Source organism: Rattus norvegicus, chromosome 3 (assembly GCF_036323735.1).
Source record: "Rattus norvegicus strain BN/NHsdMcwi chromosome 3, GRCr8, whole genome shotgun sequence".
Classification (NCBI taxonomy): domain Eukaryota; kingdom Metazoa; phylum Chordata; class Mammalia; order Rodentia; family Muridae; genus Rattus; species Rattus norvegicus.
In genome coordinates this window covers 60,918,511-60,946,355 of record NC_086021.1, presented here as the reverse complement: position 1 = coordinate 60,946,355, position 27,845 = coordinate 60,918,511, and the positions used below count along the sequence as shown (strand labels likewise).

Sequence of the window (27,845 nt, the reverse complement as noted above, 5' to 3'; positions counted from 1 at the left end):
TATGGTAGTTCTATGTTTCTCTATGGTAGTTCTATGTTTCTCTATGGTAGTTCTATGTTTCTCTATGGTAGTTCTATGTTTCTCTATGGTAGTTCTATGTTTCTCTATGGTAGTTCTATGTTTCTCTATGGTAGTTTTGATAAAAGAGATAGTCATTAGTTTCAAACAGTTTGTTGGTTTTCCACCATGGAAAAAATGGATATGTACCCACCTTTCCACACGGACCAGAGATTAAATACCTTTTGCTGGGAGGAATGTCCAGGAAAGGGAGCTTATTGGCTAAACCATCTGGGCCTCTAGGTAACTCATTAGCATGGAGAAGTTTGCTTTGGGCTACATGACTAAAGTTGGGATGCCTAAAAGTTCAGAAGTTTGGGAACGCCTGGTCCTTGCCTCATTGTGGGGTTCCAGATCAGGAATCTAGTAGGGAGCAGGGAGATGCCTGCTGTATCAGCTGTGTACCTGAGTTTCCGGGGTCTCAGATCCACTCTACCTGTTCTATTGTCCCACATCCATCTGTGTATCCTTTGATTTCCTTTTTAACCACATAATTTCTTTCTATCAGAGCCAATTTTTTTTCAGCTTTAGCTAAAAATTTTCTTGGACTGTTAAGGCCAAATCACCTTATAAGTTTTGAAATGAATTACATAGCTCTTGTGTAGTTAATCCAGTTATAGGAATTAGCCAATTAATATATCCAGATACTTTTTGAAAATCATTAAGAGTTCATAATTGTTCTCTTCTAATTTGGACTCTCTGTGGCCAAACTTTCTGTAGTTCCACTTTACATCCTAGATAATATTTTTTTGGAACAATTTGTTATCTTCAAGAAGGCAAATTTCTCTTCATCAAACATTTTTTTCTATAGATCTCCATTTGAATCAGTCAGTAAAATATCAACTATATTTTGATAAATTTTAGATTGAGGAAAGTACAAATTATAACAAATGGCTGTTGGACAAAATATTGTCAGAATTTAGGATTATTTAATATTCCTCATCATAAAACTTCCTAAAGATATCTCTTTATTGGACAACTATTATTATAAGTAGGTGCTGAAAAATGAAATCTTTCCCTATAATGCTCATGCAAAGGGATTGTGAAAAGGCAATCTTTTAAATCAATTACTATCAAGGGGCTTGACTTAAATAATAAAGAAAGCAGTGAGATTCCATTCTGTAAAGAACCCATTGGCTGAATCATCTTATTTTTTGCTCTAAAGTTTGTTAACATCCACCATTTTCTTGATTTATTTTTTAAATAACAAACACAGAGGCTATCCGTGGGTTGGCATATTCTTCAAAGTGTTTAGCATTTAGCTGCTCCTGTACCACCTTTTCTAGTACTTGTAATTTCTCCTTTTGTCATAGGCAAAAGTTCCACCCACACAGGTTTGTCAGTTAGACATTTGAAAGGTATGGTGGTTGGTAATGTTGAAAGACCAATACCTGTTGTAATCTACTTATGGACAAGCTGGTCAGTCTGATAATAGTGTTCTCATAAGCATTATTTATATTATGGTTTGTTTCTGAGACTTGATAGATGTTAATCTATGTTTTCCATTACTGCAACAAATTATGTCACCATAAATTCATGGTAATATTAACCACATATGACTTTAATATTCCTACCTGTATTTCTGGACCTATACACTTGACTCCTTTTACACTTTGCTTTACATGACTAAAAGTACCAATCCCTTGAAGCTGAATACTTACTTACCTTCTGAAGAGGCCAATATGGATGCCAACATTCTCATGAAATTATTGTTACATCTGCTCCGGTGTCTAGTAAACTTGCTTTTTCAATGTCATTTATTTTGGTTTATTATTATAAAACACATTTTATTAGTGTTTATTAGATTTTTTGTAGTAGTTTGTTAAAATACTATTTTTGTTATTCATGCTATTATTTTTCTTTCACTTTCTCTTGAATTTTTTGTCTTATTTACTGAAACTGTCAGAGCACTGCTGTTTTTAGCAAGAGACATTAAATCTTTTAATTAGACTGTGGACGAGATTCTCTGATGCTGATAGAAATCTAATCAAATTTGATATCCAGGCCTGTGGGTAGGGCCCTTAGGGTATTTATATGGACAAGGGTTATTTTGTCGACACTTGTTGCTCTGGATTCGTTAGTCCAATGCCAACCTTTGCCGTACTTTCTGCATACTCCAGAAGGCTAGGGCCTTTTTTTTTTGTATTATCTCTAGAAAATACATTGTTTTTACAGATACCTTGCCTATAATCCCATTTCAAATGATTTTGTTTAAAACAATTACAACATCTGCCATTTTGATTTTTCTTAAACATAAAAATTATTTATTGTATCAGAGTAGCATCATTAATGTAAAATCTGATATCAGCTGTATTTCTAATCCATTCATCTATTTATTGGTGCTGATCTTGCCTCTAGAGGTCTGATCACCCCTTTGAATTCTGAGCTAGCATTTTCAAAAGCCAAAGATTCAATTAATATTTGGTGGACTTCCGAATCTGATACTATTCTCTTTACAACGGAAGTCAATCTTTGAAAAAGAATCAGTGAATGTTTCATTTGGGCCTTGTTTGATTGTAAATGATTTAGACCTCTTTCCTGATTCTTCCACTACATCCCAAGCATTTGGAGCTGCTAAATAACATAGCAACAATGTACAACTGTCAAACTGACACCACATTCATAGCTCAGAATATTGACTTTCAGTCAGGAAATGATCATGGGAAATATTATTATCTTTATCCCTGCTTTACTGTTTTATGGCTTTATCTTTCTCTTTCCATCATTTTAGTCACTGCAACTGAAGACTAGCTTCCAACATTGCTGTTGCCATTTTTTCCCAGTCTGGGGAAATAATTCTGTTCTGAATTACCCATGAATTTAATATCTGTTTTACATAGAGTGAATGAATACCAATTGAAATAATTGCTTCTTTTAATTGCCTCAAATCTTATAATATGCTTATAGGAGTTCCTGTAAAGTCTTCCTAACAAGTTTGGGGTACCTATTGTCTCTTGGTAGGTCTTGTGTAGTAACTGGATGTACTAAGGTTTTATTTTTTATTTTTTATTTTTAACTATCTTGGCCTGCTCCTTTTCAGTTTCATCATATGATAAAGCAGTAGGTTCTTGTCTAAATTAATCTGTCAGATTTTGAAGTCTTTCTAATGAAGACTTTCTAGAAAAGTCTATTTTTTGTATTTGGCACAAAAATCCCACAATGGTTATTAAGGATAAATTATGAATTACCAGAGTGATAGTAATTATAATTGGTATTATTTCAATCTCAGTTAAATCATTTGTATTTTAATTTTCTGCTTTTATTTCTAAGCCATCTAAAGTAGCACAATATAGTGTTCTAGCACCTTGTGTACTATGGTTCATTCTTAACTCTCTCCTTGAAGACTTTTCAGATGGTTTATCAAATCTGGTGACTTCTCAGTTTGTCCACAGCTAGCATGATTTCTCTGTCTGGGTAGCCAAGCCATGAAGTGGAGCAACGACTGTTGTTTTAAATAAAACCTTAATTATTCAATTGTACAAATAAAAACTCAGGAGACAGGTTCTATGGTGAAACCCTGCTAACTCAGAGAGGCAGAGAAAGCACCCAGAGAAAGCAGTCATCCACAGATGACTTCCCAAAAGGAGGCTCTACTCCTTGCTATCTTAAAAATCCCTCAAACTCAATGTCCCCATTTTTTTTGTTTGTTTGTTTTACTTTCTGTGTGTCTTCCTATCAGTCTTGCTGACTTGGTATTACTCTCAATGGTTTTATTTTTCTATTTTTGCTACCTATCAATTCACTGCTTGCCCTGTCTCTTTATATATGATGACTTTACTTCATCCTGCTTCAATAAACAAAAAGCTCTTGGATTAACATGTATGCTGGAGAGATGAGCATCACCGCAACAAAAAACATGTTTTTATTTCCCAGTTAATAACATAATATCAGGGTTCACAGTGTGGTCAAATATCTTGCAACCCCTTCTTTTTCATTAACATTCTTCTTGTGCTTCTTTGTTCATTACTCATGGAACATATTCCTTGCCATGTTCTCAAGTATTTTTCATTTTTCTATATATAATATTTCTTTCAAAAATCTTTGCAATGCTAGATTGGTTATCATGAACTGCCATATTTTTTTGCTTTCCTTGAAGTGTTGTTTTTTTCTCAATTAATTTATTTATTGTTGTTTATCTATCTATTTTTTTCTGGGAATGACATTCTTGGTTGATAGCAACATGTTTTCTGAAATACATTGTTTTATGTTTTCCTGACATTTTTGACTGCTGTTGAAAGATCTGAAGCTATTCTTAGAATTCTACATTTGTGTGAATGTTGATGTTTACCATTTACAGCTTTTAATCTTTCTTTTTTTTCTTTTTCTTTTTTGGAGCTGGGGACTGAACCCAGGGCCTTGAGCTTGCTAGGCAAACGCTCTACCACTGAGCTAAATCCCCAACCTTTTCTTTTTTTTTTTCTTTTACAGCTTTTAATCTTATTTTTTATTTCTTTGTTTGTATCTTTGACATTTTCACTGATATATGTAATGGCGATTTTCATTTATGGCCATTTCTTTCAGTATTTGTATGTCCATTACTTTTCTAGAGTTAAAAACTTTGTGTTATAATTGAATATGTTGTTTATTCCCTTCAACTTTTACCTCAGCTCTTTCTTAGGCTACATAATTTCTGCGTTGTTGTTTCTTGAATATATCCCAAATTGAATTGGATAGTATGAATATGCTAATTATTTTTCCTTCCACATGTCTCAATACATTGTTTTCTTAGGTCTGTACTCTATCCTTTTGTTTTTAATGATTTATTGATTCATTTCATGTATATGTGCATAGTTGTTTTTTCGACCCCTCCCCTTGCTCTTCTGCTTTTTTGCTTTTTTTTTTTTTTTTTTTTTTTTTTGGTTTCAGGAAGAACAAATGAAAGAAAGAAAGAAAGGAAGGAAGGAAGGGAGAAAGAAAGAAAGAAAGAAAGAAAGAAAGAAAGAAAGAAGGAAAGAAAGAAAGAACAGCAGCTGGTAACTCCAAAGAGCCCAGTAGACCCATCTCCATATCCACCCCCTAAGTGAACTTCACCAACTTTCTGGCCTGTGCCTTCTACCTGGGCAGATCATCAGCTTATCTGCTCCTTTTCAGAACCCACAGCCTGAAGACCTTCCAGGAGGTCTGCTACATCCAGGGCCAAAGACTGCACATGAGACTTGCAGCAACCCAGGGACACAAGGAGTCAGGGTTGAGACAGAGACACCCAGGCCAGTTAACACCAGAGATAACCAGATGGAGAAAGGCATATGAAAGACCATAAACAATAGAAGTTATTATACTCTGACACCATCAGAAACCAGTTCTCCCACCACAGTCAGCCTTGGAAACCCCAACACAACTGAAAACCAGCATGCTGACCTAAAATCCTATCTCATAAGGATAATATATAATCCTTTTAAGCAGGATATAAGTAACTCGCTGAAAGAAATACAGGAAAACAGGGATACACAGACAGAAGCCCTTAAAGAGGAAACAAATAAATCACTCAAAGAAATTAAGGAAAACAAAATTAAACAGGTGAAAATATTGAACAAAGCTGTACAAGACCTAAAAGTGGAAGTAGAAACAATAAAGAAAATGTAGGCAACCCTGGAAATGGAAAAGCTAGTAAAGAGGTCAGGAACTATTGATACAAGCATCAACAACAGAGTGCAAGAGGTAGAACAGAGAATCTTAGGGTAGAATATACCTTAGAAGATGTCAACAGAACAGTCAAAGAATTTTCAAAACATAAAAATTCCTAACCCAAACATCCATGAAAGTTAGGGCACAATGAAAAGACAAAACCTAAGAATAATAGAAATAGAAGAGAACAAAGTTTCCTGGATCAAATGACCCAAAGATGTCTTCAATAAAATCATAGAAGAAAACTTCTATGACCTAAAGAAAGAGATGGCGATAAATGTACAAGAACCCTATAGACCATCAAAGAATTGGACAAAAAAAGAAAAACCTCTCTTTACATAATAATAAAAACACTAAATGCGTAGAACGAAAGAAGAGTATTAAAAATTGCAAGGGAAAATGCCCATTAATATATAAAGGCAGACCTATCAGAATTGCACCTGACTTTTCAACAGAGACACTAAGAACCAGAAGACTCTAGAAAGAGGTCATGCAGACCAAAAGAGATCATAAAAGCCAATCCAGACTACTAAACCCTGCAGAACTCTAAATCACTATAGATGGAGAAAACTAAATTCGCCATTACAATAGCAATTTTAGATAGTATCTATTTACCAATCCAGCCCTACAGAGGATTCTAGAAGGAAAAAATCCAACACAAGGAGGGTACCTACCTGAAGATAAAACAAGATATCAATCATCTCACAAAAAGGAGATAATAACATGCACATAATGTCACCTACAACAAAAAAATAACTGAAACTAACTATTGTCTGCTGCTAGTATCTCTCAATAATAGCAGACTTAATTCCTGAATAAAAATACATAAGCTAACAGACTGGATATGCAAACAGGATCCAACATTTTGCTGCATACAAGAAACACATCAAAGTAACAAAGGCAGACACTACCTCAGAATAAAACCTGGAAAAAAGTTTTCCAAGCGAACAGTCCCAAGAAACAAGCAGGAGTTGTCATCCTCATATCCAATAAAATAGTCTTTCAACCAAATTTATCAAGCAAGATGGGCAAGAACACTTCATATTCACCAAAGGAAAAATCCACCAAGAGAAAGGCTAAATTCTAAGTATCTATGCCTCAAATGCAAGGGCACCCACATTCATAAAAAACAAACAAACAAAAAAAACTTTACTAAAGTCCAAAACACACATTTAAACCCACACAATAATAGTGGGAGAGTTTAACACCCCACTCTTACCAATGAATAGGTCATTGAAACAGAAACTAAACAGAGAAACAGTGAAACTATATGAAACAAATGGACTTAACAGATATATACAGAACATTTCACTCTAAAACAAAAGAATATACCTTCTTCTCAGCACCTCATGGTACTTTTCCCAAAATTAACCATACAATTAGTCACAAAACAAGCCTCAACATGTACAAGAAGATTGACATAATCCCATGCACCTTATCAGATCACCAGGCCCTAGGGCTAGACTTTAATAACAAGAAAGCAATCGAAACCCCACATACCCAATGAAACTGAACAACGCTCTACTCAATGATTACTTGTCAGGGAAGAAATAGAGAAAGATATTGAGGACTTACTTATAATAAACACAATCTGGAAACACCCTAAATATCCTTCAATAAAAAAAATGGATACAGAAAATGTGCTTCATTTACACAACGGAACACTATTAAGCTATTAAAAACAAGGTCATCATGAGTTTTGCAGGCAAATGAACAGAACCAGAAAATATCATCCTGAGTGAGGTAATGCAGACTCAAAAGGACATGCAAGGTATGTACTCAGTAATTAATGGATATTAGCCAAAAACAAAACAAAACAAAAAAACAAAACAAACAAACAAAACAAAACAAACAAACAAACAACAAAACCCCAGAATACTCAAAATACAGTCCACAGAACTCAAAAAGGTTAACAAGCTTAAGGACCAAAATGATGATGCCTTGGTCCCACTTGGGATGGAGAAGAAAGCAACTCCAAGAGGGGAGAAGGAGGGACCTGGGTGGGAAAAGGGACAGAAAGGGTAAGAGGAGAACATGATCAGGTATTGGGTGAAGGCCTGCAGAATGAATGAACATATATAACCTCAGGAGTTAAAAGGTGAGGTGATCCTCTAGAATGTAACAGAGACCTGGAACATAAGAGAATTTCAAGACTCAAAGGGAGGCACCTTAGATTGTATGCCCAACAGTGAAAAGAGGGAACGTGTAGAATCCACCTTCGATAGAATGATAAGGCATCAAGTGGAGGGATGGGGTTACCATCCCACAGTCAAAAACTCTGACCCAGAATTGTTCTTTCAGGGACAAAAATGGAGAAGAGATTGAGGGAAAGGAAGTCCAGTTAGCAGCCCAAATCAAACTTATTATTAAGGGCAGGCTCTAAGGTCTGACATAATTAACTGATGCTTGCAGACAGATGCCTAGCATGTCTGCCTTCTAAGAGGCCCAAGCAGCATCTGACTGAGACAGAAGCAGATACTTATACCTCAATGGTCTGAAGTTGGGGGCTTCTGTGGTTGAATAAAGGAAAGTCTAGAAGAAGTTGAGAAGGAGGGTGACCCCATAGGAAGATCAACATGCTCATCTAAACTAGACCCCTGAGATCTCTCAGACCCTGAGCTACAAACCAGGCAGTATGTACTAGCTGGCCCAAGGGTCCAGACACATGTACAGCAGAGGACTTCCTGGTCTGGCCTCAGTGAGAGAAGATACACCTAACCCTTGAGAGACTTGAGGTCCCAGTGAAGGAGGAGGCTTATTGGGGTGTGGGGATGTTTTTTGAAATGAGGAGGGATGAGGAATGGGATTAGGAACTGTCAGAGGAAAGAACAGGAAGGGGATTATGATTGGACTATAAAAAATATTAAAGATAATAAAAAAGAAAGAAAGAAAAGGAAAGAAATTCTCCAATTACTAATTGTTCTGGGTATTCTTTTGTCCACTTGACATGAGCTAGAGTATTTTAAGAAGAAGAAACCCCAATTGAGAAAAATGTCTCCATAGGATTCATTGCACATAACCCCGTAGAGTATTTCTTAATTAATGATTAGTGTAGAGGCTTAGTCCATTGGGGTTGGGGCCACTTCTGGCACAGTAGTTCTGAGTTTTATAAGAAATCTGGCTGAACAGGACACTGTAGAGCAAACCAGTAAATCACACTCGACCATGGCCTATGCCTCATCTCTTGTCTCTAATATTCTTCCCTGCTTGAATTCCTGTCTTAGATTCCTTCAGTGATGAAGAGTGATGTCTAAGCATAAGACAAACTTTCCTCCCCATATTACTTTTGGTTATGGCGTTTCATCACAGAAATAGTATTTTGCTTTGAAGAGACACCAAGAGCAAGGCATCTCTTGTAAGAGGAAACATTTTATTGGGGCTTGCTTCTAGTTTCAAAGGGTTAATTCATTATCATCATCATAAGGACCATGGTGGCATACATACTGAGATGGTGGTAGAGGAGTAGCCAAGAGCTTTTACATGCTGATCCACAGAGAGCTGACAGTGAGAGAGAAAACACTGAAACTAGCCTGGGCTTCTGAAACTTCAATGTTTCAGTGACATACATTCTTCAACAAGGCTATCCATACTTCAACATGGCTGCCACTTCTAGTCATTCCAAAATGGCCATCAACTGAGAACTAAACATGCAAATATATGAGCCTGTGGGGAACATTCATACTCAAACCACCACAGACCCTAAGGAAGATACTAATCATTTTATTCACTTTGGAGACTTTCTTATCTTTGTCCTGAATTGACTTCCTTATAACTACTGGTACTGGAAACTTACACAAATACCTGAGACTAGAGAAATCATGAATGTTAGAGGAGAGTCTACATTGGCACTTTACTAACCCCACATAATTCCTAACTGCATTCTAAATATTTGTCTTCATATTTACTGATAAGTATATTTCTTACAACTCATTAAGGTAATTCCTCTTTGCAATAGCCCAATATCATTAAGAAAACAATAACTGATAAAAATGTATATAAAGAGAGACAGTTTGGAAGGCTTAGATTTTTTTCAAAACCTACTTTAATTTGTGTCTTAGGGTTTTACTACATTGAACAGACACCATGACCAAAGCACCTCTTATAAGGTCAACATTTAATTGGGACTGCCTTACAGGTTCAGAGGTTCTGTCCATTACCAGTAAGCTGGGAGCATGGACGCATTCAGGCAGGCATGGTACGAGAGGAGCTAAGAGTTCTTCATCTTCACCTGAAGTCTGCTTGAAGAAGACTGACTTCCAGGCTGCTAGGATGAAGGTCTTAAAGTCACAGTGATATACTTCCTCCAACAAAGTCACACAAAGTCCAACAAAGACACACCTTCAAATAGTGCCACTATCTAAGCCAAGCCTATTCAAACCACCACAATTAGTGTTCTTGAATACTTCAATATCCCTTCTAGCCCATTGATCAAAGGTGGGGGAGATAGATGTTTAATAGAACAAGGAGGCTGTGGACCTGTTCAGAAGTAGTAATTTGGGATGATTCCAAACTTCCTTGTTAGGAGATCAACAATTTACTCCAATAAAAAATACCAAATATTTTAGTAGCAGTGGATCCATCTGGCAAAAACTGAAATGCTCTGCTGATTAATCATGAGTTAGTAGAAGCACCAAGAATCAGCTGGAATATAATGAGAAGTTCTTCAGTTGATTTCTCTCTATGAAGTGAAGACCAGCAAAGTATTGCAAGGTGTAGAAATGAAAAATCTCTTCTCACTGTCTATAGGGTTATATTTGATTCTTTCTAAACATCATGCATCTTCTCAAGCTTCCATTCCGGCATATCATCATAGGCCTTCATGTGTTTATGTCAGCAAAACATCCTCTCCCAAGACAGCTTCAGAAAAATATCACATGACACAACTGAGTTGAAGAGGAAGTTTGCTGTAAGATTCCATCTCCTAAAAATGTTAGAAGAGATATACCCAGGAGGTCTTACCACAATCACTAAAATCAGAACTAAAATCAGAAATTGACAAGAAAATATTTAAGAGGGAAAGCTCATAAAGTCCAACCATAGACACAAAACTACATGCAGTTATGGAATGATTAGATCAAGCTAAGTAACCTTTCTTTGGGAAAACTCCTCCAATTGGTTATCCAATACAAAGTAGTGACCTCCAATACATAACTTCAAGTAATATACAGAATAGGAAGGTTATGTTCATACATTTAGAAATATATATGTACACGCGTATGACATACATGTCACATATATGGTATAATTTGCCTTTCAAAAATTACTCTAAAATATAATAATATAATTTCATAATTTCTCACCTTTGTTCTCCCTCCTATTCCTGAAGTATCCCACCAACTGCCTTTGCTAGCTATCAAATTCCTAGTGCCTATTTCCCATCACAGTTGAATATAATGTTATTTGGCATATGTTCTTTACAGATGCAAATAATTAGCTCTCTAAGCTAATATGTCTGAGTTTCATTCTTGCAAAACAACAACTGTGTACCAAAATTTTCTAGCAGCTGTAAGATATAAAGATGATGGAAGAGGTGAGTCATACAGCAGCAAACACCTCAGGGAGTGTTGGAATTGCCAGTAGCCAATGGGAAGGTTGTTTTAGCCTATGGAGAAGAGGAGTCAGACTCTCCTTATATGTTATAATGAGTCTCCTGTCTTGCACAACCGTCAAAGGAATCCTTTGCTCACTAGTGCACACCACTTGTAATATTTTCCTCTGCCAGACCTAGTAAGCTTACTTATAACATTTCTAAGCTGTTTCTCCAATCTTGAAATAATAACTATATTTAAAATCAATTTGAATTAGTTGGGCATGATCTTTTGGCATTTAAAATTAATAAAGTATAGAATTTACACAGGTCCTTAAAATTGATACTGAATATCTCATTTTATAATCATGTTAAATGAAGTGTAGTAAAACAGTGTCTGAAATATTAAATTATGACTCCTCCAAGAAGTTAAAACTAATGAAATAATAGTGCAGAATAATTAAAAGTTTCATGAGTAATCCTATTTTCCTAGCATGATAAAAATCTGCCTTTAGATCCACAGAAAATTAGGATTGTTTCACTAATAGCTGGGAAAAGTGAGACTCGGTTCTATTTGTTCATCCTTATAATAACACACCAGTACTGTGGCTGTACTGAGGGACTGTTGCTCACAAACCCAGAGCTTTGTCCATATTGCCCCTTAGCAAAGCCACAGAGCCCATCTCCAGCTAAGACAGGGACAGGCAGCTCTCAGTTACACTTCAAAAGCACACACATCTGTGTCGCCTGACTTTATCCTGTGTTTATTTTCTCAAATCTGTTACAATATCCTTCTTTCTAGTTACTCATATATTGGGGAATGTTGAGGAGCCTATTCTGGCCTGTTGTGGTGGGATCTTCCCCTAATTAATAAACATTACAAGGGACCAATCACTGGCGGGACTTCTGGATCAGAAAGAGAAGGGAGGAGAAAGGAACAGTGCCAGCTTTGGACAAGGGAGAATAAGAGGGCAGACAGAATGTAGGAAGTTAGGGGATGTTGTTTCGAGTGGTAGATCCTCGGATCTGCCACCAGAGGATTTCAAACAGAATAGTTTGTAAAATTAAGGTGCTAGATTCTGCACCCAGTGATTGTGTTACCTGTCGATTCTAAACTAACATTCTGTGGTGTTTTTCCTCATGGGGTGACTCAACTGAGTCCCAGAGAAAGGTACATCAGAGTGTGGCATCCACCTTGGCAATTTGGAAGCGCGGGGCATGTGTGGTAACAGTCAGCGATGGGAATTTAGTGAGACAGGAGGAAAGAGCCCTGGTTAAAAAAAAAAGAATGCAGTCTCGGACTGTCCACCTGGATTCAGACAGATAGAGGCCGTTTGCAGGTGAAAGCATGTGGTAGCATGGGTTTTTTTTTTTTTTTTTATTTCATGTTACAGTCTGTCTGGTAAAAATGAACAAAGACAAACACTCTTATCATACTGTTAGGCGGATAACTTCATTGAGATCCTGAAAGTTTGTTTTTTGAACTTTATATTGGTTATTTTATTTATTTACAGTTCAAATGTTATGCCCCTTTTCCTATTTTCCCTCTGCAAACTCCATATCTCACCCCTTCTGTTTCTTTGAGGGTGCTTCCCCACCCACCCACCTACTCCTGCCGCAACACCCTTCCCCTATCCTGGGGCATCAAGCCTTCACAGGACCAAGGACCAACCTTCTTTTTGATGCCTGATAAGACCATCCTCTGCTACATATGCAGGTGGAGTCATATGCACTCTTTAGTTTAGTCCCTGGGAGCTCTGGGGGGTCTGGTTGGTTGACATTGCTGTTCTTCCTATGGATTGCAAAGCCCTTCAGCTCCTTTAGTCCTTCCCCTGACTCACCAATAGGGGTCCTTGTCCTTCTTGGCTGCAAGCATCTGCAGCTGTATCAGTAAGACTCTGGCAGAGCCTCTGAAGAGACATCCATATCAGGCCCCTGTCAACAAGCACTTCGGCATGAGCAATAGTGTCTGGGTTTGGTGTCTGCATATGGGATGGATCCCCAGGTGGGGCGGTCTCGGGATGGTCTTTCCTTCAGTCTCTGCTCCACTCTGTGTTCTTATATTTCTTTTAGACAAGAGCAATTCTGGGTTAAAATTTTGGTGACTAAGATGCTATCTAACTAAAACGTAGTTTAGCTTCTCTCATCTGCACTTGATAAGTTAAAAATGCTTTCTGAGCAACATTCAGATTAACCTTGATATATGTTTCAATTAGAGGGACTGAATGGCTCACAGAAGTAGTTTAATCGATATAGTCATCATTTAAGACTACTTTGACCTAAAAACCACTCAGTATTTGTTGATTCTTCCATTAGTTGAACATCAATATATTTTTATCCCAAAATGTGATTTTCTTTTAATAATCATTTGAATGCTATATATCTATGTCTATGTTCTCTATCTCTATATCTGTAACTCTATCTCTCTGTCTCTTGCATTTGAACACTACACCAAGCATCAGGAGTTAAGTTTGAAATAAATTATTATGGTATAATTTATTGTAGCAATTTTATATAAAACAACACATTTTGACAACAGGAAATGATCTACTTGCTCAGATGTGTAAAAGCAAGACTAATTCCCTTGTTCTCTGTAGGTACTTAGATGGTACACATTTAGCCAATGTTCTTTCTGGCTCATTGATTCGCTCATTACTGTATTTGTTATTTGTCTGACTCTTTTTTCTGAAGTTATTATTATTATTATTATTACTATTATTATTTTATTTTCTCTGACTCATTTGTTCTCTTAAAACAATCTTAATTCCATGGCTCTCAATAGTTTTCTATTTTGTGTAAAATTACTTTTGAGACTCATTTTGAAACCACTGACGAGTTTTGTTGCTGGAATCTTACCCTGATATCATAATATACTTTTGAAATAAAACATTTACATCATTAATCTATGTCTGGGCTTCTTCCTTCAATAAAACTTAGAAAATATTATTAATAAAAGGTTTAATATTACTTACTATTATACTTAATATACTTACTTATATTTAATATACTTACTATTAAAATATATTTTGTTTTCAATATTGTAATATGACCATCTCATTTCATTCTTCTCTTTTCTCTCGCCAATCCCTTGCCTGAATGCATCTCTCTTGATTGTTTTCAAATTAATAGCCTATTTTGTTTAATTGTTGTTATATATGCATGTGTGAATGTGTGTGTAGTATATGTGCTTATATGTTCTTAAATACATAGCCACAACAATGTTCATTTATAACATTGTATGTATGTATGTATCATTTAGTATTTGATAAACAATTAGTGTACTAAAATTATTTCTCCAGCTCCTGATTTGATCCTCCCTTCTGACGACTAGCATTTACACAAGAAGGCTCCATGCAAAGATGCAAAGGAAAGGAAGTGCAGAACAGTTCTATTCAACTATGTTGTCTATAAACCGTGAGATTGAAGTGCACCACAGGGTAAATCTAAGGATGCAGTTGTTGTATAAATACACAGCGCATGTAATGTGGTAGTAACCAAACTCTCTCTAATTGGATTTAAGATGTTTTGAACAAAAGAGACACCATATCTGGTACTGAAAACTTAGGCAATTACCCTGGGCTAGTGAAGTTATGGATCCTGGAGGAGGTCCTACAATCACCAATTTACTAAACCACCATAATCCCTAATTACATTTTAAATATTTACCCTTATACCTGTAAATAAGTGTAGTACTCACACTTCTTTAAAGAAAGTTCTTTTTGCAATAGCTATATACTATTACAGAAAAAAAATCAATTAATTAAAACACAACAGTTGTGGATCAGAGTCCTAAACAATATATTTTTAATATTATGTTATTATTGCTATCAATATCATTACAAATTCTACATAACAGAGTCATTCAAGTCATACTTCTCATTTCTCCAACATGACCGTACATGCACTGTATATTCTCTACTACCTCTAGAATTATTTAACTTTTAGAAATCCAATAGAATGTTTATGCTATGATACTGTTTACATTTTTAAAGGAGGTTTCTTATCTCTGTAAGGTTATTAAAGAACAGAGAACTGATAACCAACTCTTCGGAAATGAATATACATTCTAAATGATTATAAATTCTAAAAGTTGTTTATGTAGAATTAGCTTTTCCACTTACCAAATACACTCTGTATAATTCTAATAAATATTTAAATTAGTTAAAAATTAAGATAGTTATTTTTTAATCATTGTATGAAATTATGATCCTTAGATATATTGTTAGTTTACCAAATACACTTTGTGTTACTCTAATGAGTATTTAAATTATGTTAAAATTAAGATAGTTATTTTTAAATTATTGTATAAAATTAAAATCCTTAGAGAGACTGTCAGTTTTCTGAAAAAATAAAATATATGTTCCACAAAATAGACTTTAAATAGGCCTCATGTAACACATTTTACTACATAAATTTCAGGAATGATTTTACATATGCATAATATGAATTTATTTCCCATAATAATAGTATACAGAAAACCTCCTCACACACTGAGAAAACATCCTCAAAACACACTTTTGTATTTCCCACAGAGACCAATTAGCTTTATTAAACGAAGACATTCCCAAAATATATGCAGAAATACCGAAAGATGGGTTATCAGGGAGAATTACAATTTATTCCCTTTGGATTTAATTATAGGATGTAACTCAAATTCAAGGCAATGTGTGAAAGTCAGGCAAGACCCTTTAGATTTGATTAGAAGATACCATGCCACATTTTTCTTCTTCACATTTCACCTGGAAATGTATAATTTAGGGAAAAAGTATACTTTTTTTACATGGCACTTCATTTACCACTTCCCTCAAAAATTATGTAAGAACTATAAATGAGGAAACAAAGCTGTAGAGAAACCTAAGTCAATGGTAACTTTACTCAACTTTATTTAAATTTCTGAAATGTTTCAGTTTTATTTTATTTTTGGTACCCATTCATAAATGCTTACATTCTCTTAACCCAGTTATTCACAAATACTAGTTAGCTGGCCTGATTATTTTTAAAGTATTAGGACATGTAATCATGTAGGAATGTAATTCCCTCAGTTGAAGAACAACAACATAGTCCTTAGTGTTATGGATTATTTTTACTTCCAAATAAAACCAAGTTGCCTTGAATTCAGATACTGATTATGATTCAGACATAGATATGATTCTTTTCCTGCCAGTCATAAATACAAAAATGAAGAAAATAATTTTGTACAGTGGGATGCTTTTTATCCATTTCAGCACCCTTGAACCAGCAACTACAGGACATTTTGTGTCTTTTACATTTCTCAGTAATGCCTCTCTCATGTCACAAAATCCAAACCAAGGTAGGCTTTGTTTACTCTAACATTTCTAGTATCTAGTATGTAGATGGTTATGTTCAACATTAACATAAGTAGAAAACAGGTGGCCAATGTCTTCTAAGAAATAACTCAAAATTTCATTTGGTACTTCTTTATGTAAGTTCTGTATTAGTATTTTATCCTTATAAATTATAGTTTTACTTTGGAGCTTTAAATTCATTGTATTATTTTATCAAATGTGGTTTTGTTTTATTATAGCAGTTCAATAAATTATTTTTATGTTCACAAATTGTGGGCAGCTAACCTGTGACAAGTGTGTTTGACCATCCACCGTGTTCCTCAAGTATGATGTGTTGAGTCAAGATGAACTATATAAAAACTTTACCAAGTGTTTAAAGTTCAGGGAATAATAGTGGACACCCTTAAGACACAACTCCAAAACCAACTAATTCATGAATTGATGCATCCTGTATTGAGTGGGAAAGTGAAACCTTCATTCATTTCAGGAGAAGGAAATGCCCTGCTAGTTGGTGCTTATAACTCAGTGGTGGTAAATCACTTACAAAGATCTGGCTATGCATTTCTGTTTTCTTTCCAGGAAGTGGTTTGTCAAAAGTAAAGATATTCACTATGCAGGATCTACTACCATTCATTTGTATAACCCCTCATTTAATCTCTATAAATCACTGGTTTTCTTATGAGTTTCTTAAAGTAATTGGTAGAATGTCATCAAGCTAAAGAGAGCTGTGATATGGAAACTCAGACAAGCACAACATTTCCTAGCAAAATATCCCCAGACAAGAAGTTTTTGTTTATTGACGATCAAACTGCAGATCCTTTTCCTTACCATCCCAAGTTAGAATCTTTAGAGACAAAGTTAAATGAATGTAAGAGAAGTACAGCATTAGCTTCAAGTAGAAATGTGTCAACAGCTGAAGTATGTTAGAAAACCTGAAAAAACAAAAGGTTAGATAAAAGGAACTGGCTAAGTTATGGAGTAAATTTGAAAGAACTTGTAAGCAAAAAAAAAAAAAATGAAACTCTTATTTCTTAGGAAAGGAACACTCTGGAAAAATTAAAAAGCACCAAGACATTGAAATAAAAGAAATTTATGCTCAAAGATTGCTTCTACTAAATGATATAGGTTTTTAGAAGTAGAGAAGCAGAGCTGAAGGAATGATTGGAAGTTTTTGAATTGACCCAGAAGGTACAAGAAGAAAAAAAATAAAAGTGAGGGTGAGGTACTTCAAAGACAGGAACAGAATCTAAGGTAGATTGAACAGACCTATGATCAGAAACTCAAAACTGAACTTCTAAAGTCCCAACTGGACTAAAGGATGACTACACAGCTAGAACATATACACTTCTAGAAGAGAGAATGAAGAGGAAAGAAAAAAAAACTATTCATTTGCAAGAAGAGCTCACAATTATTAATTCAAAAGGGGAAAAACTCAGTAAATCCGTGAAGCTTATGAAGGAATTTGAGCTGGAGCCAGAGTCTGTCAAAGCCCTGTTTGTGGAAATGTCAGAACAAAACCACTCTCTGAATGAAAAGGTGAAAGCGATGAGGGATGAGTCAGTACTGAAAGAAGAATTTGTGGAGGTTCAGGCACAAAAATAAATTAAACACCAACTAGAAGAGAGTAGGAATGAAATCATACATCTCTTAGACCACATAACTCAGTCATCACCCCCACCCCCCGCACAAGCTTTTTGTTTTTCAGAAAGAATTCCAAAAAATTGAATAGGCTATAGCACTGGAACACAAGGAATTCTGCACAGGCAAGCTCTGCAGAAAAAGCTGTAGAGTGAAATTGAAATGCGAAGGACTGTTCCCCAGCATTGGGGAATGCTAGGGCAGTAAGGCAGGAACTGGTGGGTGGGTAACAGGGCACTCTCATAGAAGCAGGGGAGAGGGATATGATAGGGGCTTTTCTGAGGGGAAGGGTGATAGCATTTGAAATGTAAATAAATAAAATAACCAATAAAACATTTTTAAAAAAGAAAGAAAATTCTACACAGGTAAAGGCCCAGATATTAGAATATGATGTTTCTGCTAAAATGATAACTATATATGTTGCTTATTTAAACTCACAACTAAAACAAACTCGAACAGCCCTAGAGAACGGAGTGTTCTGAAATCCAAAACAGTCTCTGACCCTTAATTTTCTGAATGATTTAGTGATTTGGAAGATGGTGCCACCATGTGCCTCTTGAACAGAACAAGGTTATGGCAGGTACACTCATGTCAAGGGTCCCACCTTATATAAAGACAACAACAGAGGCTAGTTTTCCAGTCTCTGACCTCGAGTTTGTATCCACTTGTACCAAAGCCAAAGTAAGAGAGCTAGAGCAAGAGGCAGAACACTTGGAAAAGGTGTTCAGAACTTACTATCAAAGAGTTACTCATAATCCTTCTATGAGCCCTCAGCTGTCAAAGAGTCAGTCATCTGTATACTCAATAGAAACTCTCAGAAGCATACTTCTAGTTCCAAAGATAGATATCTTTCTGCAGAGGACAGAGCTGCCTGTCAACAGCCTCTTGTGGACATTCTGAAGGAAGAAAAACATTCATTGGCAGTGTTGTTTCACAGCCATGCAGGACCTCTTGTTCTACATGCTTCTTCACAACACCCCATCCAAAATCCATAAGTCTTGATAATGAAATGTATCTGGAAGGTCTGGGAAGATTCCACATTATTTCTTCCGGCCCTTTTCTTGCTTTGCATCTGGGTCACATGCCAGTTACTCTAGTCCCTTTTCTGACAGAACAAGAGCTCAGCTATCCCCTTTTTCATGTAGGCTTAGCTTCTCTGGTTCTTCTTTCTCCAGCACTTCAGAGCAAAATGATCTTTTTATTAGAGAGAAACACAAGACAAAAGTGAGTTTTCAAATGTGGACAAGCAATCATTGAAATAAGGAGAAGTTACAACCATCTTTCAGATGGGACAAGTCAGAATAGTTTGAAACAGAAGGACTCAACCCTGTAGGGCATTATATGTTGGTCAACTCTTCCTGAATATAGACCCTGCCCAGGAGTTGTTGATATGCTCAGTGTGACTCTATTGGAGACAAGTGATTTTCATCTCCCAGAAGCTATAAGTAAACAGTTCAATTGTGAAAATTTACCATACTGGCTATGTTTTCATTCATTTATTCATTCATGCATTAAAAATATACATGCATATAAACCAGTAAATAAGATAGAACAAAATTATTAAGTTTGGGCAAGACAAAACATCAAAAGGAAATGAATCTAAAAGAAGTCACAAGAATCAGAAACTCATGACTTTGCACAGTTAGGAAACCCACAAAAACACTCAACTGAAAGCCATAACACGTGTGCAGAGTGACAGCAATCTAAATAGAGATGCCAAATAGTGGGACAATTGGGAGGCCTAACTTGACCTCTCTTCCACCCAATGAAGCTTCCTGTACGAGGATCATCTTACATTTAATTGAGTTGTTGACTGAAGGGCCCATAGAATTCCCCAAACAACCCAGTCTTTGCCAGAACTATATGTTACTTTCCACAAACTGACAGCAAGGACTCATTGTTGAAGACAATTCATTGCACAATTTCGTAAAAGTTAAGTCATGAAATAGGTGCTTACATGAAGCGTTATATGGCAGCATCATTTGTATAGGAACATACTCTGCAGGCTCTCAAATAAAAATCACAAATAGCAAGCTGGCCATAAACCCTTTATCTAAAACAGTGCACATTGAGGGAACTGAGGTGGGTGTCGGTAGGTGGCTATGGGAGCATCTTCATAGAAACAGGGGAAGGGGAGAAGGGGTATGGGAGAGGAGGAGAAAGGAAATAACATTTGAAATGTAAATACATAAAATATTCAAGAAAAATAAAATTAAAAAAAGAAAAATATGTAGTGATATAATTTCTTCTAATGATATTCTGCTGTGCTCCTGTATCAATGCCATGATCAGCTATCAGCAAAGACGCTTCCAGGTATAGCAGACAGGTTACTACAGCAGATAAGGTTACTGTAGGGTTAGATTTCTTTTAAATCAACTTTGTTAATATCAGGATTTGTTGCCTGCTCATGGAATGGATCCTCAGTTGGGCCTGACACTGTTTGGCTACTCCTTCAGGCTCTGCTTTATTTTTGCCTTTGCATTTCTTTTAGACAGGGACAATTGTGGGTCAAAAATTTGAAAATGGGCAGGTATTCCCATTTCTTCATAGGTACCCTGTCTAACTACTGGAGGTGGTCTTTTCTCCCCACTGTCGTACATTTCTGCTAAGGTCACCTACAATGAATCCGGAGAGCCTCTTCTATCTCAGATCTCTGAAACTTTCTAGAGGTTTCTAGCCCCTGACAACTGCATACTTCCATTTATTCTCCTGGCCGTCTGGGTCTCTCTCTTGTCCCTACTGTACCTAATTCTGCCTCTCTTTTCCTCTCCCCTTCCCCTGATGCTATGTTTGGCTTGTGGAAAGTAGTCTAGCATGGCTGTTCTTTGAGAGGCTCCACCAGCAGTTGACTGAGACAGATGCCAGATACCCTTAGCCAAGCCTTAGACTGAACTCTTTTACCCCTATGGTAGAGTTGGGGGAAGGATGGAAAGAAACAAATGGGATAGAAACCTCATACATAACCCCACAGCAAAAACTAACTTGGACACCTGGGGGCTCCCAGAGACTAAATCACCAACCCAAGAACATATACTGGCTGATCTGAGGCCCTCAACAGATATGTAGCAGAGGTTGACCTTGTCTGGTTTCAATGTGAAAGGATGAGTCTAATCCTATAGAGACTTGATGTCCCATATGCCTGGGGGGGGGGCGTCCTCTGAAGGGAAGAAGGGATGTGAAGAAGAATTTGAGAGAGGCACTGGGGGGCAGACAACATTTGGCCTGTAAATAAACAAATAAATAATTAATAATAATAAAACCTATTTTAATGATGATTCTTTAATGCTTTAACCTCCCTTCTAGCCATCCACCCAACCAAGGTAAGAAAAAAGAAAGGCTTACAGGAAATGGGGGTGGTGAACCTGTTTAGAAATATTTTCTGAGGCAATTCCAAGCTTCATTGTCAGGAGTCTAGTCCATCAGCAAAATACCAAACATAAATCAGCAGCCAAACATGAATCAGCCACGTAAGTCCAGTGCATTGCCAAACAGTAAACAAGTGAGTGGCAGTGACTTGAGAATTGGCATGAGTCTTCAGAAGCAGCAAGAAGCAGCCAGAATGGCATCAGAAGGTCTTCGGTGCTTTCCTCTCTGTGAAGTTATGACAAGCAAAGATCAGTAAAGAAACAAGGGGAACCAATGCAAGAACACTGTCCACTGTCTGTTGGGTAATACCTATACTCTTTCCAAAACATCACATGCCCTTTCACCAGGCAGCTTCCAGAAAAACTTCACGTGTCTGTTTCAGCATCCTTTTATGTGTCTGCTTTAGCAAAACAGCCTCTCATAAGATAGTTTCTAGCAAAGCATCACATGACAAAATTGAGTCTCCAATGAAACTCCCATTTCTTTTTTTTTTTTTTTGAGGGGGGTTATTTTATTCTTTTTTTCGGAGCTGGGACAGAACCCAGGGCCTTGCGCTTCCTAGGCAAGCGCTCTACCACTGAGCTAGGGTGTTATTTTATGTATTTACATTTGAAATGTTATCCCCTTTGCTCCCTCTACCATCTGCTTCCTCCTCCCCCTACTTCTATGAGAATGCTCCCACTCACTCTGGCCCTCCCCCACACTGGGGAAATGAGCCTTCATAGAACCAAGGGCTTCTCCTCCTATTGATGCCAGACAATGTCATCCTCTACTACATGTGTGGCTGGAGCCATGATTCCTACAACTAGACATTAAACAGAGTTCGAGAGAACTTGAAACAGTCAGTCATAAGAAGGATGTTTCCATCAAATCCCTGCCCTCAGATTTCAGTGAATCTGGTGGAAGAAAAGGCAGGATGGTTTGGGAGCCAGAAGTGATGAAGGAGACCGGGAGAAAAATGCTCTCTAAATCATCGTGAGCAAAGATCACATGAAGCAGCCTGCCCTCAACTTCATGACCTATACCAAATGATCTGCATATATATTATTGAGATTTTAACTTCTGGAAGTATTTTAGAGGAATTAAGATGTAACAGGAGTTACTGTAGTTGTCTTATAGGTCAAGTCCATTAAGAGTAGAAACCCCTTTCACTAAAATACGAGTTTGTGAAGATGGGAGCAGGTGAGTTAGAGATGAGATATGATGTCCCCAAAAAGAAAACATTAGAAAATAGACACTTGAATTAAAGTAGGACGGAGAAGCAAACCACTGTAGCATAAAGTTTTTTGTATTGACCATATGGTAACAAACTTGTTCTTGACATGTCTGATATTTCAGAAAGTGTGTGTGAAAATAAAGAAATTTTGCTTTGTTTTCATTTTACAGTTACCACATGTGACAGTTATACAGTTTATTAGGTTATGATATGTTAAATATTATAATTATTTGATGTATGAATATGATCAAATCAGAGATATTTACTTTGTTATCTCACCCAGTTTTTCTTATTTTTGTTTTGGGAAATTCCAAGTTAACGTCTACCTATTCTCACAGAATATAAAAGAAACTGATTTCATGCAAGGCATTGCTTTATCTCATAATTTCCATTTTTCTTTTAAATTAGTGATAAGATTAAAACTCTTATTAATTGAATTACGTGTTTCATAGTCTTTAATGAATAAAAATTCAAGCCTTGTTTGTCATAGTACATCTATTATTTAATTTCTAATCTTTCTTGCATATTATTTGTTTTGTATGTTTCATTACCTGTTTAGACAGCATTTTGTTATGCAGTCCTGGCTCGCTGAAAACTTGCTGTGTAGTCTAAGAAGGCTTCATTCTTGAAGTGATTCTCTTTCTCTATTTTCCTAGTGATGAGATTATAGACTACAAATCCTCCTTTTCTTCCTCTTCCTTCTTTTTCTCCTCCTCCTTCTCCTTCTCCATCTTTTTCTCTTCCTCTTCCTTTTCTTTTCTTTTAAAACACTGATGAGAGACTCGGGAGATGACTCAATGGGTGAAAGTGCTTTTTGCTCACGCATGACAACCTGAATTTAGTTCTAACTTCCCATGTAAAACTTTCAGCATGTAAGATGTGCCTGTAACATCAGTGTTCCTGGGGCAGAGACTTGAGAAATACTGGTCCCTTCTTGGCCTCCAGGCATATGCACACACACACACACACACACACACACACACACACACACACACACACACACAGCACATGCAGAAAAAAATAAATATGATTTTAGAATAATCAATTATAAATCAAGTGGTAAGAAAACAAGTCAGGAATTAATTTAAATCTCTGTAGAAATATTATTTCTGTTGCTAGACTTGCTTTTCGTTTTGGTGGGATTGAAGTTAGGTTTTACACATTGTAGGCACGTGAACCATTTGTTACCTACAAGCCACTCACAAAATTTATTTTTCTTTCTTATAATTAGTTGAACTTGTCAATTAAAATTTTGTTTTACATATTTGAGTATGTAAGAAAATTATATTAGGGAATATACTCTATTTTATTTGAGATCTAGATTAATAATGTTAAAATGTGCTCAGCAGTCCTCATACTGAGCAGTCAGGAATCACTCCAGCAGCTCATTAGAGAAAAGTACAGAATATGCTCCTCATGTAAATGCAATCCATTGCAAAAAGACTTTCATCTGGATGGTAGTCTTCCAGGGCTATAGACTGTACTTACTGCAAAGTTTTCTGCAAAGGTCTCTAGAGACCAGAGATCTATAGTAGTAGCCAAAAGTTAGTCTTTCAGTTTGCCCTGAATACTAAACTATATTATTAGTACAGAATTGTGAACCTAAAATTTAAGATGGGAATATTTTTTACATGATTTAATCTAATTACAACACTTATTTCTCCTAAGGTATGTGTAAGAATCTCCTGCAATGTGTATGGTTGTAGAAAATAAGGTTAAAAACAGCTTTTCTTTTTCAAATGGATGAATCTGAACTTTGTCACAAACTACATGGCAAAAAATTCCATAAAGAGAAAAAAAGGAAAATACAATAAATATTAAAATAAAATGAAACAGATCTTACTGTAGCCTAAAGCTCAACATAAGACACTATGGGATAAAATGAAATATCTATAGTTGACTTCGTTAGTTTAGGGGATGAAATACTCTAGGAAATCATGTAACAGTGATTGGCTAGAACCATAGATAGTTCTGAACTCTATATAGGTTATATCTTCTCTGCAAATACATACTGGATAATGTAGATTCTTTATAATAAAATAGCAAGCTATTCCCTGAATAGAATAAAATGGACAATTGAAGCTCTAGGAAGAAAAGCAGGAGATAGGGAAGACTAGTGTGATGAGGAATAATGAACCCTCTAAATACATAATCCTCAAACAACACAGTATAAAATAAGTGACTGTTCTAAGTGCACCAATATTTTTTCATGTTTTGTTTTCCCACCCTGCAGCATCATTTCTGACCATTTCTGTGGAGGGACACAGTAATTGCATAATAAACACTTATTAGGTGTAGGAAGGAGAGTAACTCCTTATCTAGTAGGACACCATTAGGACTCATGAAGCAAAATCCCATTTATTAGAATTATTTTGAAGGTATCACACACACACACACACACACACACACACACACACACACACACACATATATATACATATATATATAGACATATCTGAAACATGGCATATTGTGACAACCACACTGAATGTTTTATACCAAGACAAACTGTTCACTAATTACCTATTTTATATTCTGTAGGATTCAATAATTCAGTAGTAGCGGACCTTCACTGAAATTGTCATTGTCTCCCGGAATTTTATGGAGTTCTGACTTTAAAATGACACAGAATAATATGATGTAATATGATATAAGATTTCATTAAGTAGAAGTAGTATGTAAATGTAGAGGAAATATAAGATAAATACATTAAAATATATAAAGGATTTTAAAAATATTTCTGACATTATACTTGGTCTGCTACTTTATAAGTAAGGACATTTCTCAAATCAAAAATAAAAAAGAAACAATTAGCAAAGAAAATGATGCTTCACAATGTATCATAAAACCTCTTGGCTACTAAGAGTCAATATAGAGAGCAGAGATGGGAGTACATTAGGTGAGGACATGGGGAAATTACAGTGGGGTTAAGAACATTTGCTCTGCAACTTTTAACATTGAATGTGGGTCTCAGCATCCTTGTGACAAGGCAAGCATCCACATATGCCTTTAATCCAAATTACAATGAAGGTGGAGAAACAATCACTGATGCTTTCTAGATTCTAGGCTAGGCAAGAAAATGCAAGCTCTATGTTTATTTATAAACCTTACTTATAAAACATAAGTGGAGGGGGATAGTGGGTAAGTGAGGTGGGGTTGAGGATAGGAATGGGGATGGGGGACAGTGGGATGAGTAGGGAAACACTCTCTCAGAGGCACAGGTGTGAGGATACGACATAAAGAACTCTTGGAGGGGGAAGCAGGAATGGGACACCATTTTCAATGTAAATATGTAAAACAATTTAAAAAAGTGGACATTGATAAAACACATGGTATAGTCTTCTGGCTTATTTGAACACAAATAGCCCCCCTCACCCCTACACTCAAGCACTTGTATAATTACACAGAAAGAGTCAAATAATACTTGAATAAACAAATAAAAAATTAAAAAATAATGATTAGAGGCAATATAGCAAGATGTTCATATCAGTTAGATTTTTTTTTTTGGTTCTTTTTTTTTCGGAGCTGGGGACCGAACCCAAGGCCTTGTGCTTCCTAGGTAAGCGCTCTACCATTGAGCTAAATCCCCAGCCCCCAGTTAGAATTTTATATAGGAAATGAACAGATTTTAAATGAACGATTAGAAATATTGCTCTAGTTGCACAGTGGTGAACATGAAAGGAGGAAGGGAGAAAAATGCTGATATAACAGAGGTAGGAAATGTAAATTCCTAGAAATGGGAATTATTTTTTCTATCAGGCAAATATTTAGGAGTAGAATGTTCATATTCTGTGGCTTATATGCAAAGATGGGAGGATAGTCTGAAAGCAGACAATATCCAGGCTGCAGATATTGACATATGAAGAGTTTTGATTTGCAAATTATAAGGATTACTCATATCAGTCTTTCTGGTATCAGTGCTTGCTTACTAAGATCTGCAAAAACTAATGGAATTATTTCTATAATTACCAAATTCAATAAATTTGACATGCACCTTACTGGATATGTTTAGCAGAAGTCCAAAAGCAAGCAAGCAAATCAAAAGAATGGGTCTATATTGATCAGGTGCTGTTAGAGTGTCTCAGTGGACAGCCATACCGTAATGCTCCTGTCAGCAAGCACTTCTAAACATCAACAATAGTGTCTGGGTTTGATGTCTTAAGATGAGATGGATACCTAAGTGGGGGTGGTCTCTGGACGGCTCTTCCTTCTGTCCCTGCTCCAATTTTTGTCCCTGCTCACAGCCAACCATTGGACTGAGCCTAGAGACCCCAACGGAAGAACTAGGAGGAGGACTGAAGGAGCTGAAAGAGATTGCAATGCCATAGGAAGAACAACATATCAACTAACCGGACCCTGTAGACCTCCTAAGGACTAAGCCACCAACCAGAGAGTATACATGGTTGGGTCCATGCCTCCAGCTACATATGTAGCAGAGGATGGTCTTATCTGGCATCAGTGGGAGAGGAAGCCCTTGGTCTTGTGGAAGCTAGATGCCCCAGAGATTGTAAGTGCCACAGTAGTGAGACAGGAGTGTGTGAATGTGTGAGTGTGTGAGTGTGTGAGTGTGTGAGTGGGTGGAGAACTAGCCTCTTACAGAGAAAGGTGAAGTGTTATGGAATAGTGGGTATGTGGTGTTCCCCAAGAAGAATGACTACATTTGAAATGTAAATAAACAAAATAACCAATATAAAAAATATTTTAAGTGAAGAAAAATGTAAAAAAAATGGAAAAAGCAGAAAAAAAGAAAAAGTGGAAAGCAAGTATTCTTCAAGGTTGATGTGTGCCTTGAGTTCACTCACTTCTAAAATGCAAGGAAACCTAAGAAAATGGCAAATAAGGTTGGATCTGATGACTTATTTCTATAATTTCAATTCTAAGAAGATTGCAGCAAGAAGACAGGAATTTCCTAGCCAGTCTTTGGTGAGTGGAGATCTCATTATCAGCTTACAGATACTGAATCAGGCTGAAAAATAAGTACATACACACATACATACATAGATACATACATGCATACATACATACATAAATAAGACAACCACACAGAAACTAAACTAAGCAAAGAAATGGAACTTTATAAAGGAACTGTTTTCTACTTCACTCTTCCATT

The 27,845-nt window shown here is 36.3% G+C and overlaps 1 pseudogene; it reads left to right on the top strand.

The window, feature by feature from the left end:
* Positions 1–19,515, top strand: part of Ofd1-ps1 (Ofd1 centriole and centriolar satellite protein, pseudogene 1) — a 75,972-nt pseudogene extending 56,457 nt beyond the window's left edge.
* The last annotated feature ends 8,330 nt before the right edge of the window (positions 19,516–27,845 follow it).